The 15,150-nt window shown below is 38.8% G+C and overlaps 1 protein-coding gene across 1 annotated transcript in view; it reads left to right on the plus strand.

Annotated features, from left to right (window-relative positions):
* Positions 1–15,150, plus strand: part of GPT2 (glutamic--pyruvic transaminase 2) — a 690,974-nt gene that overhangs the window by 129,107 nt on the left and 546,717 nt on the right. The window lies entirely within an intron of this gene.

Here is a 15,150-nt window from a genome sequence, read left to right on the forward strand (position 1 = left end):
CAGCCGATCCAGGACCAAAAGGTGGTTGGTTCGAATCCCGGTGTCCCATATGGTCCCCCGTGCCTACCAGGAGCTATTTCTGAGCAGACAGCCAGGAGTAACCCCTGAGCACCGCCGGGTGTGGCCCAAAAACCAAAAAAAAAAAAAAAAAAAGAAAAAAAAGAAAAAAAATTGGATGTGACCAGTGAAGCCACAAATCAGTCTCCTATTGGATCTATCTTTTTTCCCTTTGATTTTTCTTTTTATAAAAAAGTTCTTTAATTGAATCACCGTAAGATACATAATTACATAGTTGTTTGTGATTGAGTTTCAGTCATACAATATACAACACCAGTGCACATTTCCTACCACCAATGCCCCCATTTCCCTCCTTTGCACCTCCTGCCCTTCCCCTGTCTGCCTCTGTGGCAGACTTTTTTCCTACTCTTTTTCTCTTGTTCTTTCTTTTTCCTTTTAGACACTGTAGATTGCAATATTATTACTAAAATAGTGCATAGTGACTGAAAATCGGAAAATATATTATGAAATGATGCTGTGACAAAAGTAAATTCCAATGTCCTTGACTTGGTGTAGTATACATGCTGCAACAGAAATGCAGGTCACATGCTTTGCATACATGGTGGGGCATATGCCCTTTGGTATCAGTCTCCTCTGATAGATGGATTCTTAAAGTTGTACATTCCCTGGATTTTTGGCATTGCTATAGTAGAACCTAAAAGGTTTCCAACAAAATTTTATACAAGATATGCTTCCAAAATATAATCTATACATTATATTAATAATTTGGGGGGTTTCATGCTGCTTTTATTTTTAAGATCAAGTGTTGACTTCATTTAGCTTTTTTTAGTAGCTTATAACCACTTAGTTACATTTTTTTAAATGTAACTGGATGTCTTTTAACTTTTTTTTTTTTTTTTTGGTTTTTCGGACCACACAGTTTGATGCTCAGGGGTTACTCCTGGCTAAGTGCTCAGAAATTGCCCCTAGCTTGGGGGACCATATGGGACACCGGGGGATCGAACCACGGTCCTTCCTTAGCTAGCGCTTGCAGGGCAGACACCTTACCTCTAGCGCCACCTCACCGGCCCCAGCATTCAACTCTCGTTCTGGTGATAAAGTGTAAAGGGAATGTGATGAATTATCAAGCATATAGTCCCTACATGGAAAGCCCCAACTTCACTCTACTTCCCATGCAAGAATAAAGATACATTATGAAAAAAATACATGATGTCGGATTTATAAACTTAAAATATTTTATGAGTTTTATGTGAAACCACCTTATTTGAAGGGGTTGTAGGACACTTGCTTTACACACTGTGCTATCTCTCTTGTTTACTAAATTGTTGCCTTTTAAAAGTTGGTCAATAATTATTTTATTTTAAATGCTAGTGTTAAAAACAATTGTTCTATTGCCATAGCAAAATAGTGGGCCTTCTATACTGTGCATTAGAAACTGCAATGGAGACTGTAAGTACAATAAATCTTAGGGTGGCACCCTTGGAGCCAATAATGAAAGTAAAGAGTGAAGGATTGCATCTAATATCCACATAGTTTCCAGCATTACACACAAACAATTTGTCAAAATCCATTTGGTCCTTCTCCATCCTTTCATCATACTCTCTAATGACAAGAATAATTAAAACATTCATATAAAAGCACAAAACAAAAGAGATTTCATTTATCCATCTTTTTCAGGGTTATTACTATTATCAATATATAACAAGTTAATGGGATATAATTTAATAAAGTAACAGTAAAGCAATTTAGAAAACTGAGGGAGTCCTAGCTGTGACAGTGTGTTTTGTACGTTTTATAGATAACAGATTTGCTTTCCATGGTATCTTATATACATCATTCTAAAACTACTTGCTCTTTGTGGCAAAGATATATGTTCTTTGTAAAAAGTGCTGGGTTTTGATCACTGCTCCACCACAGCAACAACAATCTATTATGAGAACTAGGCAGGGTAAAAGGGTGGTAGAGTCCTGATTGTGGGCCAGAGACAAGACCCTGGAAGCATTTGTAAGTCAAAAGTCAATAAAGGATTATACATCAAGTATATTCTTTATCCTCCTTTGCCCTTCTCCAAACTGCTGATTAGACACTATGATTCCTATTTAAGAAACACTTCACATAACTAGGTCCTTTTCCATTTATCCCCCACAGAGGCAACTTTATACATAATTAATCTAATTGTTTCAGCTTTTTCAGGATATTTGAGTTACCTCTTTTCCAAAACAACTTGCATTACCTTCAATTTATAAAGCAGAAGAGCAACACTGGCAATCTTAAAACAAATTTACTTAATTGAGTGTTTGAAGGTTTATATACAAATACTGAATTCCTATAAAAATAGGACCTATATTACCTGCTGGAAACAATGAGTTGTATTTCTTTCCTTCTGATAGTATGTATCTCACCAAGCTACCCCATCCTTCTCTGTTATTGTTTAACAGCTATCACACTAATTTCTTTTACCTTTTTGGGCTTATTGCCATTAGTCTTTGCAAGCCACAACAAGTCTGGAAAACAGATAACTGGGAATGAGACAAAGAAAATATGTCATCCAAAGAAGCACAGGATACTTGAATCAAAAATACCAGGTTTTATTGACATTAAAACGATTTACATAGGGAATATTGTTTAAGCAGCACAAACTAGAGAACAAGCTTAGAAGAGAGGAAGTGGAACATGAAGAAAAGCAACTGTTTAAATGGAGGCTGTTGAAAGCATTGTGACTCTAAGCCACAGAGTATAGTGAGAAGTAAAGAAATTAAGTGGAGGAGGAGAAATACAAATATGAAAGGATAGGGGACAGGGGCCAAAGATTTCTGGTCTATTTGTGGTGTTAAGAAAGTAAAATGGGCTCTTCTCTGCTGAGCCTGCCTATACTCCAAGGACTATAACCTCTTCAGGACCCACACCCGGTAAGATGTCCCCACCCAACGCACGTGGGGCCAATTCCTGCCATGTGATTGGGTACCCAGAGACTTATAAAGCACGGCGGCCATCCTCTCTGCCTCTTCTCTGCTGAGCCTGCCTAGACTCCAAGGACTATAACCTCTTCAGGACCCACACTCGAAACGCTATCTTGTAACCCCTGAATTCTGTTTCTGCACATTTTAAGAAGCAATCTACAGCCTTGCCAATGGAGTAATTTTGCAGTACACCCCCATATTTACAGAAATCAAGATGGCTCCTCTAATCTAAAAAGTAGGAAACAAATAGCTCTTGCCAGGTATGGGGTTTGGGGAGGCCCCATACCAGAGCTTTTCTCCCTAGCCTGGGGAGTGCTGGGAGGCTTGGCAGGCCCCCAGCCGTCCTTGTCTTTCTCCCCTGACTCCAGGCCTTCCCTGGGTGCCAGCTCAGATGGCCAGAAATGGGTTCAGGTGGACTCTTAGTGGTCCCCAGGTTCCCCCCTCCCTCCGTTCTCCAGGGGGAAGGTGCATGGGGAGGAGGGCGGGCAGACATTTGGCTTCCAGTTTCCCCCTTGATTCTGGAGACCAGCTCTTGCCAGGTATAGGGGTTTTCTCCCCTGGACTTCAATCTTTCCCTGGGCACCGGTCTAGGTGGACTCTATAGGGGTCAACAGACTTTCCCCCTATCTCTCCCTACACTAATGGGAATGTGCTCTGGGAGGTGGGCAGGCTGTTCTAGCACTGGTTTATGTTGGGACAGTCAGTGGAAATTTTTTTTCTTTGTTTTCATATTGATAGTATAGTGTGCATATATTCTATATATCCATAATATCCATCTTGTATTGGGACCTTGATACTGCCCTACAAAGCTCATTTCTAATATTTTACTGCCTCAGTCCCAACCCTTACTTCCCCCCATCCTCCCATGTAGGTGCAGCTAATGACATGAAACTCACCACATAGAGTGATAAGTGCAGTTAGAGAAATAACTACACTGAAAACTATCATAACAATGTGAATGAATGAGAGAAAAAGAAAGCCTGTCTCGAGTACAGGTGTGGGTGGAGTGGGGAGTAGGTAGATCTGGGAAATTGGTGGTGGGAATCCTGCACTGGTGAAGGGGGGTGTTCTTTACATGACTGTAATCATACAACTACAATTATATTTGTAATCACGGTGTTTAAATGAAGTTAATTAAAAAAAAAAGAAAGTAAGATGGGGCTGGAGAGATAGCATGGACACCAGGTGTTTGCCTTTTATGCAGAAGGTCGGTGGTTTGAATCGCGGCATTCCATATTGTCCCCCCCCCCCCCCAGCCTTCCAGGAGCAATTTCTGAGCATAGAGCCAGGAGTAACCCCTGAGTGCTGCCGGGTGTGACCCAAAACCGAAAAAAAAAAAAAAAAGAGAAAAGAAAAGAAAGTACAGAACTAAATATCAAAGCCAAAATAAAAAATGGGCCTACTATGCTAGCAGGCCCGGGGGTGTAGACTGTGGTAGCATGGGATGAACTCTGGGAACATTGGTAGAAAGAGGTTGACACTGGTGGTGAAAATAATCCTGAAACATTGTATTTATGAAACCCAACTATGAAACTTTGTAAATCACAATGATTTAAATAAAAAATTTAAAAAAGAGAGTAAGTGAAGTCTGATTTTATATCCAGAAGTGATATGGTGACCTAACAGTTTATATGTATTCTAAGTCATACATATTCATATATTATAAATGAGGTTGTACAGTTGAAGAATTTATAGCAGACAAACATTTTATATGTAGAAAATGGTAGAGAAATATTACTGGGATGTGTTTTTATTATGTAGAAAGGTTTCTGGAGTTGAAGGATAATATAATATAATCCCTAATATACACCTAATATAATATAACCCCTATGTATTTTCTCTCTATTATAATATAATATTTATATAACCTATGAAGATTATACTGACTGATACTATTGGCAACGGACTTGAAGGTCTTTATTGAAGCAGCATGGATAACAAAGCTAAAAATTCATTCATGATTGAATTTCAGGCCTAGAAAGTTCCAATGGACAAATCCCTTCACTAGTGCCCACTTCCTTCTACACATTCCCTTCTTCTGGTTGCCCCATGGCCTTCCTGTAAGAAGGCACTTTTTAATTTTTCCTTTTATGTCCCCTTTTACACAATGTGGTTTACAATACTGTTACTTATAGGGCATTATTCATGTTATTTTACCACCTCCCCACACTTAGTCCTGGTCCAAAGTGATCGTTTTCCTCTACCATTGTCATAGTGATCCCTTCCCTGAACTATCCCAACTCTCTCTCACACACAAACACAAAATGGCAAGCTTCCTGCTAAGAACAAGTTATGCTCATCATTTTTATTACCTGTGGGCTTATTTATTCCCCTACTATGCTTCTTTTGATTCCTCAGAAGTGAGATCATTTTGAGTCTTTGAGTCTGATTTATTTCATGTAACATGATACTTTCTGGGTCTATCCATTATCAACTAATTGTCTGAATTAATCTTATGTCTGAATAGTAGTTTAATATGTATATATATACACCATATACATATTTATCCAGTCATCTGTTCTTGGGCACTTGGGTGTTCCCAGATTTTTACTATTGTTAATAATGCTCTTTTTTTTTTTTTTTGGTTTTTGGGTCACACCCGGCAGCACTCAGGGGTTACTCCTGGCTCTATGCTCAGAAATTGCTCCTGGAAGGCTCAGGGGACCAATTCCAACCACTGACCTGCATAAAAGGCAAACGCCTGGCCTCTATGCTATCTCTCCTGCCCCATCTTACTTTCTTAACATCTTAACTTTATTAAGCGCTCAGGGGTTACTCCTGGCTTTACGCTCAGAAATCGCTCAGGGGACCATATGGGATGCCGGATTTGAACCACAGTCCTTCTGCATGAAAGGCAAACACCTTACCTCCTTGCTATCTCTCCGGCCCTGTTAATAATGCTCTTTAAAACTGGAGTACAGATGTCTTTTTTGTATTATTCATTGGTACCCTTGGGGTATATTCCCAGAAGTAGAATTTCTGGGTCATATGAAACTCAATTCCTAGTTTTTTGAGAAATGTCACAGATGCAGGAGAGAGGAAATCTGAAGGTCTTATTAATACAAAGCTATGGAGAATCATCATGATGAGTGAAATGAGTTAGAGGAAGAGGAATAGACATAGAATAATCTCATTCATATATGGGATATAAGAAAAATGTGATAATGTACAGAGAAAATAGAAAGGAGGGCCAGGTAGAAGCTTGCTACAAATACTGGAGCAGTGCAGTTAGGGCAAAGAAGAAATAATTATGGCAATTGTAATTGGAACTGATCACTTGTGACAATAATTGGGTGATGGATAAAGATAAAGTGACATACACAGTATCCTTCATTAACAATAGTGCAAACCACAGTGTCTAAAAAGGATAAAAGAAAGCTAGAGAAAATAAGAGAGAGGGAAGCAAAATGCCTGCTCCAGAGGTACCCAGGAGAAGAGTGGAGGAAAATCGGGACATTGGTGGTGAGAAATGTTCATGGGTGAAGGGAGGCATACATTGTAAGACTGAAACTCAATTATAAGCAACTTTATAATCATGTATAAGTATACTAACAGTACCTAGTGTTTAAATAATATATATATTTACACCCTGTACAATTTTTATGTTTCAGACCTATTGCATAATTTGATATTCACAGGTGTTTTATTATAAATGTATTTACAAATTATACATATTAGTTACAATTTATTTTTCCTATTACTAAACAATCTCTAATGAAAATCAAAGTACAATGTCTTATATAATTAAAAGCACAATAAATGACATTAGCATTATTTCTTTTATCTCATTTTGCATTTAATAAATTTTCTAGTTTTCTTCTAGTATTTTTTTTTTCCTACCAAGAGCCTTTCTTGACTTCCTGAGTCTCTGTTTTCAGTCCCTGCAGTGTGTTTTCAGTCTCCTATCTTCAAAGATTACAGAATTTTCCTTCCTAGGAAATTCCTCTAGTGCTAAACTTTCTGGCAACCTAATAATTTTTTGTGCATCAAGTCACTTTAATACTATCATACTGTCATTTAATTTACTATCTTTTTTTTAAATATAAATTTTTATTTTGATCACAGTGGTTTACATGTTGTTGACAATAATATTTTAAATATTTACATAACATCAGGGGGGATTCCCATCCCCAAATTGTCCTCCCTACACCTCCGTTTTTGTCCTATCTCCCGTATCCTCTTCCCTCACCCCCAGGGCTGCTAGAATATGTGGTCCCCTATGTACCTATCCTACTGCATAGTAGTCTTGCATCTGATTGGTCTAGGTGCCTCCCTAATTTCCCCCTCTAACTGGGAGGCAGGCCTAGCTAGTTAAATTTGCGTGGTTTGGTTTGAAGAAGAGAAAAGTAGTAAACTGGGGTAAAAGTCTAATACTCCGAAAGTGGGCAGAGTCCTTCTAGAGGCTCTTATCATCGATTTGAGGGGTGAAGGAGAAAAAAGAAAATGAAACATTCCATCAGTACAAAAAAAAAAGTGTCCAATATCCAGTGAGGACTCCAACAATAATGGTAAGCACCACACACGCACAAAACGAACAAACAAAAAAACAAAACAAACAAAAAAAAAACCAAAGGAAAAAAAAAACGCCATGGTCTTGAGATAAGAAAGATGACATAGCCCATAAAGAAAGAAAAGAAAAGAAGGGAAAAAAATAGGTATATCTGGGGACAACAGCTTCAATAACCACACCCAAACAGAGAAATCGACCAAAAATAGTTAGGTAAGTAATAATAATAATAATAATAACAATAATAATAATAATAAATGAAGGTAAAAAATAATATATAAAAAGTAAACAATGTTTTGTGCTTTTTTTTCCCTCCTGCCCTGGCACAGTAAATATTGGGGTCATTCGAAAAGGAATTCACTTGGCCTAAGAGTTATGGGTTTCTCCGTCCTTGGAGTATATTGTCATGGGATCAACTATAGATCTGTACTGTATAGATCAACTGTACTCTGTTCAGGATCATTTACTCTCCCGGTGGTCTTTTGTCGTGTTTGGGAGACTTCTGTTCTGTTCTGGGTGGTACAATCAGACCTCTGTGTCTAGAGATCTCAGTATCTGCACAGATTCAGGGTTGGGACTTACGATGATGTCAGTCTTTGTGGTTCAGGAGTTCTGTTCCCTCAGTGTCATTTTAATCCATCTTCTGTGGTTGGTGGTCTTGGTCTTTGCACTGTACCTAGGATGGCACTTAGGATAGCATCTTTCTTTGTACTTCCAGAAGCCAGATTCCATTACAATTGTCTCTGCTAGACCTTTGGAAGTGGGGTTCATGGTTGTTGTGCAGGTCGTAGTTCAAACCCTAGACTAGGGCTTTTTTATTGGTCCCACGGTGTATACCGTCTGGTCATGGTTCTAGCAGCCAGTCATCTGTAAATCGCGATCTTGGCTTTTGGATCTACCAAAGGGTGACAAGTCTTCTGATTTTGTCTTATTGTTAGCTGGTAAGGTAGGGTAACCTGCTCTTAGGTCAAGTTGTTCCCATTTTCCTCGTTGTCAGGATATCATATTGGAGCTGGGATTTGTTGGTGACCCTGCCGTATTAAGGCTGTCCTGGCTGGGATTTGTTTCTTGTAGTTGTCGTGGAGAACTGTGCCATTTCTATGTCTGGGATCCAGGGTTCAAGGCTGGACGGATGGTATCTAATCACCTGAGGTCTAAGTTGATTCCACATGACATTTTTTCGAGGTAGGAGATATCCCTGTATTGTAAACAACTATGTGTTCCCATCTCTAGTAGATAGGAGCTCTTTTTTGTATGTAAGATTTCCCCTTTTTTCAATGTGCCTTTGCAGGGGGAAATGGCCCTACATTATATTGTTGGTGCATTTGGGGGTGGACAAAGGGGAAAACAAAAACAGGTCACATACCCAGAGAAGATAAAAAAAAATATATATATGAATAAAAATATATGTGTTCACATATGTATATGTAGGACAGACACATTAAAATATAGTAAAAACAAAACAAACAAACAAACAAACAAAACAACGAAATAAAGAAGTATTTAAAGGACCAAAGTGATGCAATAGACTACTTTACATTTGGGGAAAAGCAAGTAAAGAGGTGGTGTAATACAGGTCTTATGCATATGTTGGAAATACAGTTTTTCCCATTGTCTTTTGGGTTTTTCTTGTGGTGTTTGGGTTCCCAGGCATCTTTCCATCACGCCCCCTGACCTTCTTCAGATTGGCAAAAGGTTTGCGGCAGGGAGGTCCTGGAAGAGATCTTGCATTGGGGCTACTTTTGGGAGTAAGACCAGTTTTAAGTAACAGTCCATGTTAGGGGGAGTTGATAGGGAGGGCCGAGCAGCATGAGTCCGCAGGGGAGTTGGCTGCCTTTTCTTGCAGGAGATGAGGTGTGGGTTTGACTGGGTGTCCCTTCGCTTGGGTTCTGGGTACTGGTTCGTTGGGGTAGGAGGTCAATCTTGTTGCCTAATAGATTAAGGACTGAGGGTGAAGAGTTTTAATATGGTGGGAGGTCTGGATGGGATTGAAGGGTGGAGGGATAGTTGGATTTCCAGAGGGGGGAAAGGGTAAGGTATATGGAAGCGGTAGGAAGGGAGAAAAGAGAAAATACATTAGAAAGAAGGGGAGAAGAGAAAGGAGAAAAAGTAAAGAATAGAAAAGAAAAAAATAAAAAAGAAAGTGGTGAGAAGAGAGGAGAGAATAGCAAGGGAATGCTAGTTTGCTTGAATATGTTCGATGAATAGAGCATGTAGTTTGAGTCTGTACGTCGCTGTTACTGCTTCGGTGGTCTGACTGGTCACGTGCTTCAATCCCTAAAAGAAGGTATAACCTAGAGATAAAGTGTATGTTAAAGAGTTTTCTCGGGGCCATCTCGTAGTGCAAACTAGGTATGGTATCTCTTGTGGTATCCCGAGCTGCCATCTTAGCTTGCCCGCCCTTTGTATCCAAGAATGCCTGTGGACAGAAAAGCTGAGAGGTTATTTTAAATATAGTAAGATAGAGGCATTAATACGTAGTGTTATGGGATGTTTCCATTGGAGTCAGTGGTTTGCCGTGGTATTCTTTACCTGTGTTCCTGTATACGATCTCTAAGGGATTATTGTGGGCCATTGTTGTAGAAGGTTGATTACATACCTGTTCTCTCTATGCTGCTGTTTTCTTTGTGGTATAATGTGTAGTCAAGAGTTTGCGTTGTTCCTTTTTCATGTATTTTGGGCACTGTTCCCAGGTATATGTTGACTATTTCAGTGTTTGGAGTTTCTACCCTGTTAGACCCTGTTATTTGATTGTTAAGTATTATTTGTGTTTGAGATGTATGTTCTATGTGCTTCAGAATAGTGCTACCATTCTGTGTTTATCTTTTGTCTTCTGACTTACTTCGTTTAACATAACATGATCTAGGTCTATCCACGTTGCTGCAAAATCTGTGATTGTATCGTTTCTGACTGCCATGTAATATTCCATTGTGTATAGATACCACATCTTAATGATCCATTCATCTGTTGTTGGACATCGCGGTTGGTTCCAGATTTGGCTATTATACTGAGTGCTGCGATAAATAGTGGGGTGCACACGTATTTTGGAATGAATGTTCTTCCAACTTGGGGGTATATACCTAGGAGTGCAATTGCTGGGTCAAATGGGAGCTCAATTCTGAGTTCTTTGAGCACTCTCCAGACTGTTCTCCATAGGTGTTGGACTAGGGGGCATTCCCACCAGCAGTGGATGAGAGTTCCCTTCATACTGCATCCCCGCCAACAAAGATTGTTCTCAGGATTTTTGATGTGAGCCATCCTCACTGGTGTAAGGTGGTATCTCATTGTTGTCTTGATTTGGATCTCTCTGATGATGAATGAAGGTGAGCATGTTTTCATGTGTTTGTTGGCCATCCTTCTGTCTTCCTCAGAGAAGTGTCTATTCATTTCTTCTCCCCATTTTTTATGGCTTTATTTGGTTTTGAGGGGCTCAGTTTTCTGAGTGCTTTGTAAGTTCTAGATATCAGCCCTTTATCTGATATGTCTAGTGAAAAGATTTTTTTCCCATTCTGTTAACTGTCTTTTTGGGTTAAGTAAGGTTTCTTTAACCATGCAGAAGCTTTTTAGTTTGATGTAGTGCCATTTGTTTATGTTTGCTGCTAAGGTTCTTGCCATTGGTGTTCCATTCTCGAAGACCTTTTTGATATATAGGTCTTCGAGTGTTCTGCCTATTTTATTCTCGATAAACTTTATAGATTCGGGTCTGATTTCAAGGTCTTTGATCCATTTTGAGTTGACTTTTGTATAAGGAGTGAGGTATGGGTTGATTTTCACTTTCGTACATGTGGTTTTCCAGTTGTATCAACACCATTTGTTGAATAGGCTTTCTTTGTTCCATTTCAGATTCTTGCCTCTTTTATCAAATATTAGTTGACTGTATATCTGGGGGTTTATGTCTGGGAATTCTGTTCTGACCCACTGGTCTGAGGTCCTGTCTCTGTTCCAGTACCATGCTGTTTTGATTACTATGGCTTTATAGTATAGTTTCAAGTTAGGTATGGAGATTCCACCCAGATTCTTGTTTTTCAGTATGTGTTTGGCTATCCTGGCTCTTTTGTGGTTCCAGATGAATTTTGTGATTGATTGTTCTATTTCTTTAAAGAATTGTGTCTGGATTTGGATAGGGATTGCATTAAATCTATATAGAAGTTTGGGTAGGATAGTCATTTTGACTATGTTAATTCTACCTATCCATGAGCATGGGATGTTCTTCCATTTCTTTAGATCATCTTCAATTTCTTTCTGAAGTGTTTTGAAGTTTCCCTGGTATAGGTCTTTCACTTCTCTTGTAAGGTTGATTCTTAGATACTTGATATTTTTTGATACTATCTTAAATGGAATTGTATTTTTAATCTCTCTCTCCTCAACTTCATTGTTTGTATATAGAAACGCTACTGTCTTTTGTGTATTGACTTTGTATCCCGCCACTTTGCTGTATTGGTTGATTGTTTCTAGGAGTTTTACTGTGGACTCTTTAGGGTTTTTGATGTATATCATCATATCGTCAGCAAATAGAGATAGCTTGTGTTCCTCTTTCCCTATTTGAATTCCTTTGATTCCCTTCTCTTGTCGGATCGCTATTGCTAGGACTTCTAAGGTTATATTGAATAAGAGTGGAGAGAGTGGACAGCCTTGCCTAGTTCCTGACCTTAGTGGGAATGCTTCTAGTTTCTTGCCATTAAGTATAATGTTGGCTGTAGGCTTTTCATAGATAGCTGTAACTATCTTGAGGAAGGTTCCTTCTAACCCTATTTTGCTGAGTGTCTTTAACATGAAAGGATGTTGGATTTTGTCAAATGCCTTCTCTGCATCGATTGATATGATCATGTGGTTTTTGTCTTTCATGTTGTTGATGTGATGTGTAATGTTGATTGATTAGCATATGTTGAACCAACCTTGCATTCCTGGTATGAATCCCACTTGGTCATGATGTATGATCTTTTTGATGAAGTGCTGGATTCGGTTTGTTGAGTATCTTTGCATCTATGTTCATTAGTGAGATTGGTCTGTAGTTTTCTTTTTTGGTGGTGTCTTTGCCTTCTTTGGGAATGAGTGTGATATTAGCCTCATAAAAGGAGTTGGGGAGGATTCCTGTTTTTTCTATGGTTTGGAAAAGCCTATGGAAAAGTGGTAGTAAGTCTTCTTGAAATGTTTGATAGAATTCACCTGTAAATCCATCTGGGCCTGGGCTTTTGTTCTTAGGGAGTTTTTTAATTACATCTTTGATTTCCTCTGAGGTGATTGGTCTGTTTAGGCTTTCTAGATCTTCCTTTTCCAGTCTTGGAAGAGGGTGTTTTTCCAAGAATCTGTCAATTTCTACTGGGTTCTCTAGCCTAGTTGAGTATAGTTGTTCATAATATGATCTCATGATATGTTGTATTTCTTGGGGTTCTGTTGTAATCTCTCCCCTTTCATTTGTGATCCTACTGATTTGGGTGTTTTCCCTCTTTTTTTGGTGAGTTTTGCCAATGGTTTGTCTATCTTGTTTATTTTTTCGAAAAACCAACTCCTGGTCTCATTGATTTTTTGTATTGTTTTCTTAGTTTCTATGTTGTTTATTTCTGCCTTCTGGTTGTGGTTAGATTTCTCTGTTGCTGTTTTTCCAATTCTTTGAGGTGATCTTTTAAACTGTTGGTTTTGTTATCTTCCTGTTTCTTGACATAGGTCTGTATTGCTATGAGTTTCCCCCTAATTACTGCTTTTGCTGTGTCCCATAAATTTTGACATGTTGTCTCTTCATTGTCATTTGTCTCAAGGAATCTTTTTATTTCTTCCTTGAGTTGTTCTTTGATCCAGCTGTTGTAGAGCAGCATGTTGTTTAATCTCCAGGTATTAGTTTTTCTCCATTGCTTCTTCTTTTTTTTTTTTTTTTTGGTTTTTGGGTCTCACCCGGCAGTGCTCAGGAGTTACTCCTGGCTCCATGCTCAGAAGTCGCTCCTGGCGAGCACGGGGGACCATATGGGACGCCGGGATTCGAACCGATGACCTTTTGCATGAGAGGCAAACGCCTTACCTCCATGCTATCTCTCCGGCCCCCCATTGCTTCTTCTTGACATCAATTTTGACCTCTGTTGCGTAGTGATCTGAAAGGGTACTTCTAATGATCCTTACCTTTGTGGTCTTATATAGGTTGGCTTTGTATCCTAAGACATGGTATATTCTGGAGAAGGTTCCATGTGGGTTTGAGAAGAATGTGTATTCTGCTTTCTGGGGATGGAGGGCTCTATATAAGTCTATTAGCCCTAGATCTTCTAATTTTTCATTTAGAGCTCTTATTTATTTGCTATTTTTTTGTTTGGTGGATCTGTCCAGTGGTGATAGTGGAGTATTGAGGTCCCCTACTATTATCACATTTCCCTTCATGTGTTTCTCCAGGTTTGCCAGCAGTTGCCTCACATATTTTGCTGACTCTACATTAGGTGCATAGATATTGACCAGGGTTAGTGTTTCTTGATCTAATGTTCCCCTGATCAGTAAGTAGTGACCCTCTTTGTCTCTGGTCACTTTCTTGAGGTTGAATACAATTTGGTCTGATATAAGAATGGCTGTCCCTGCTCTTTTTTGTTTTCCATTGGCCTGAATAATTACTTTCCATCCTTTTATTCTAAGCCTGTGCTTATCCTGTATCTGTAGGTGTGTTTCTTGCAGACAGCAGAAGTCCGGTTTATTTTTCCTAATCCAGTTCTCTACTATGTGTCTTTTAATTGGAGAGTGTAGTCCGTTAACATTTAGGGAGATTATTGAGAGAGAGGATTATTGTGCAGTTGTGTTGTGTAGGGTGGTTTTTGTTACAATCGGGGGTTTGAATTGTGTAATTCGTCTCTGAGTAAGTCATTTAGGATCGGTTTTGTTTGCACAAATAGTTCAAGTTCGTTCTTGTTTGAGAATGTTTTTAGTGTATCCTTCCATATGAATGAGAGTTTTGCTGGGTATTGGACCCTAGGTTGAAAATTTCTTTCATTCAGTCGTTTAAATATGTCATTCCACTGTCTTCTTGCTTGAATTATTTCGACTGGGAGATCTGGTTTGATTCTTATGTCCCTACCTTTGTACTTGAGGTTTCTTTTCTTCCTTATTGTTTTATGAAGCTCCTCTTTCTCTTTGTTTTTTGCCAATTGGATTACTATATGTCTTGGTGTTGGTTTATTAGGGTCTATTTTATTAGGGACTCTCTTCACTTCCTGGATTTGCACTGAAGTTTCTTTCCAGAGGGTGGGAAAGTTCTCTGTTATTATCCCTCTGACTACTTGTTCTTCCCCTTTCCCTATTTCCTCTCCTTCTGGTATACCCACAATTCTTAGATTGTTTCTATTGTCCTTGTTCATTAGATACTGGGCTTTTCCTTCCAGTGCTTTGCCTTTTATTTCTTTGTTGGTTTCTTGATCATTTTTTGTTTGCAGTTTTCCTTCAAGTTCTTCAATGTGTTTCTCCAATTCTGTGTTTCTGCTTGTAAGGCTTGTTACTTTGTCTTTTAATTCCTTCACTTCTTTTTGTTCTTTAATGTTCTTTAACATTTCTTCTTTAATTTGGCTGATTTGTTCATCCATAGATTTCTTATATTCGGTAGCTAGGGTTTCTTTAATTTCTTTTATTAATTCTTGCATTTCCTTCCTCATGGCTGCTTTTAGGTCTTTGCATGGATCTGTGCGTTTTGGTGGACTTGGA

The sequence above is a fragment of the Suncus etruscus genome, chromosome 14, assembly GCF_024139225.1.
Source record: "Suncus etruscus isolate mSunEtr1 chromosome 14, mSunEtr1.pri.cur, whole genome shotgun sequence".
Taxonomy (NCBI): Eukaryota; Metazoa; Chordata; class Mammalia; order Eulipotyphla; family Soricidae; genus Suncus; species Suncus etruscus.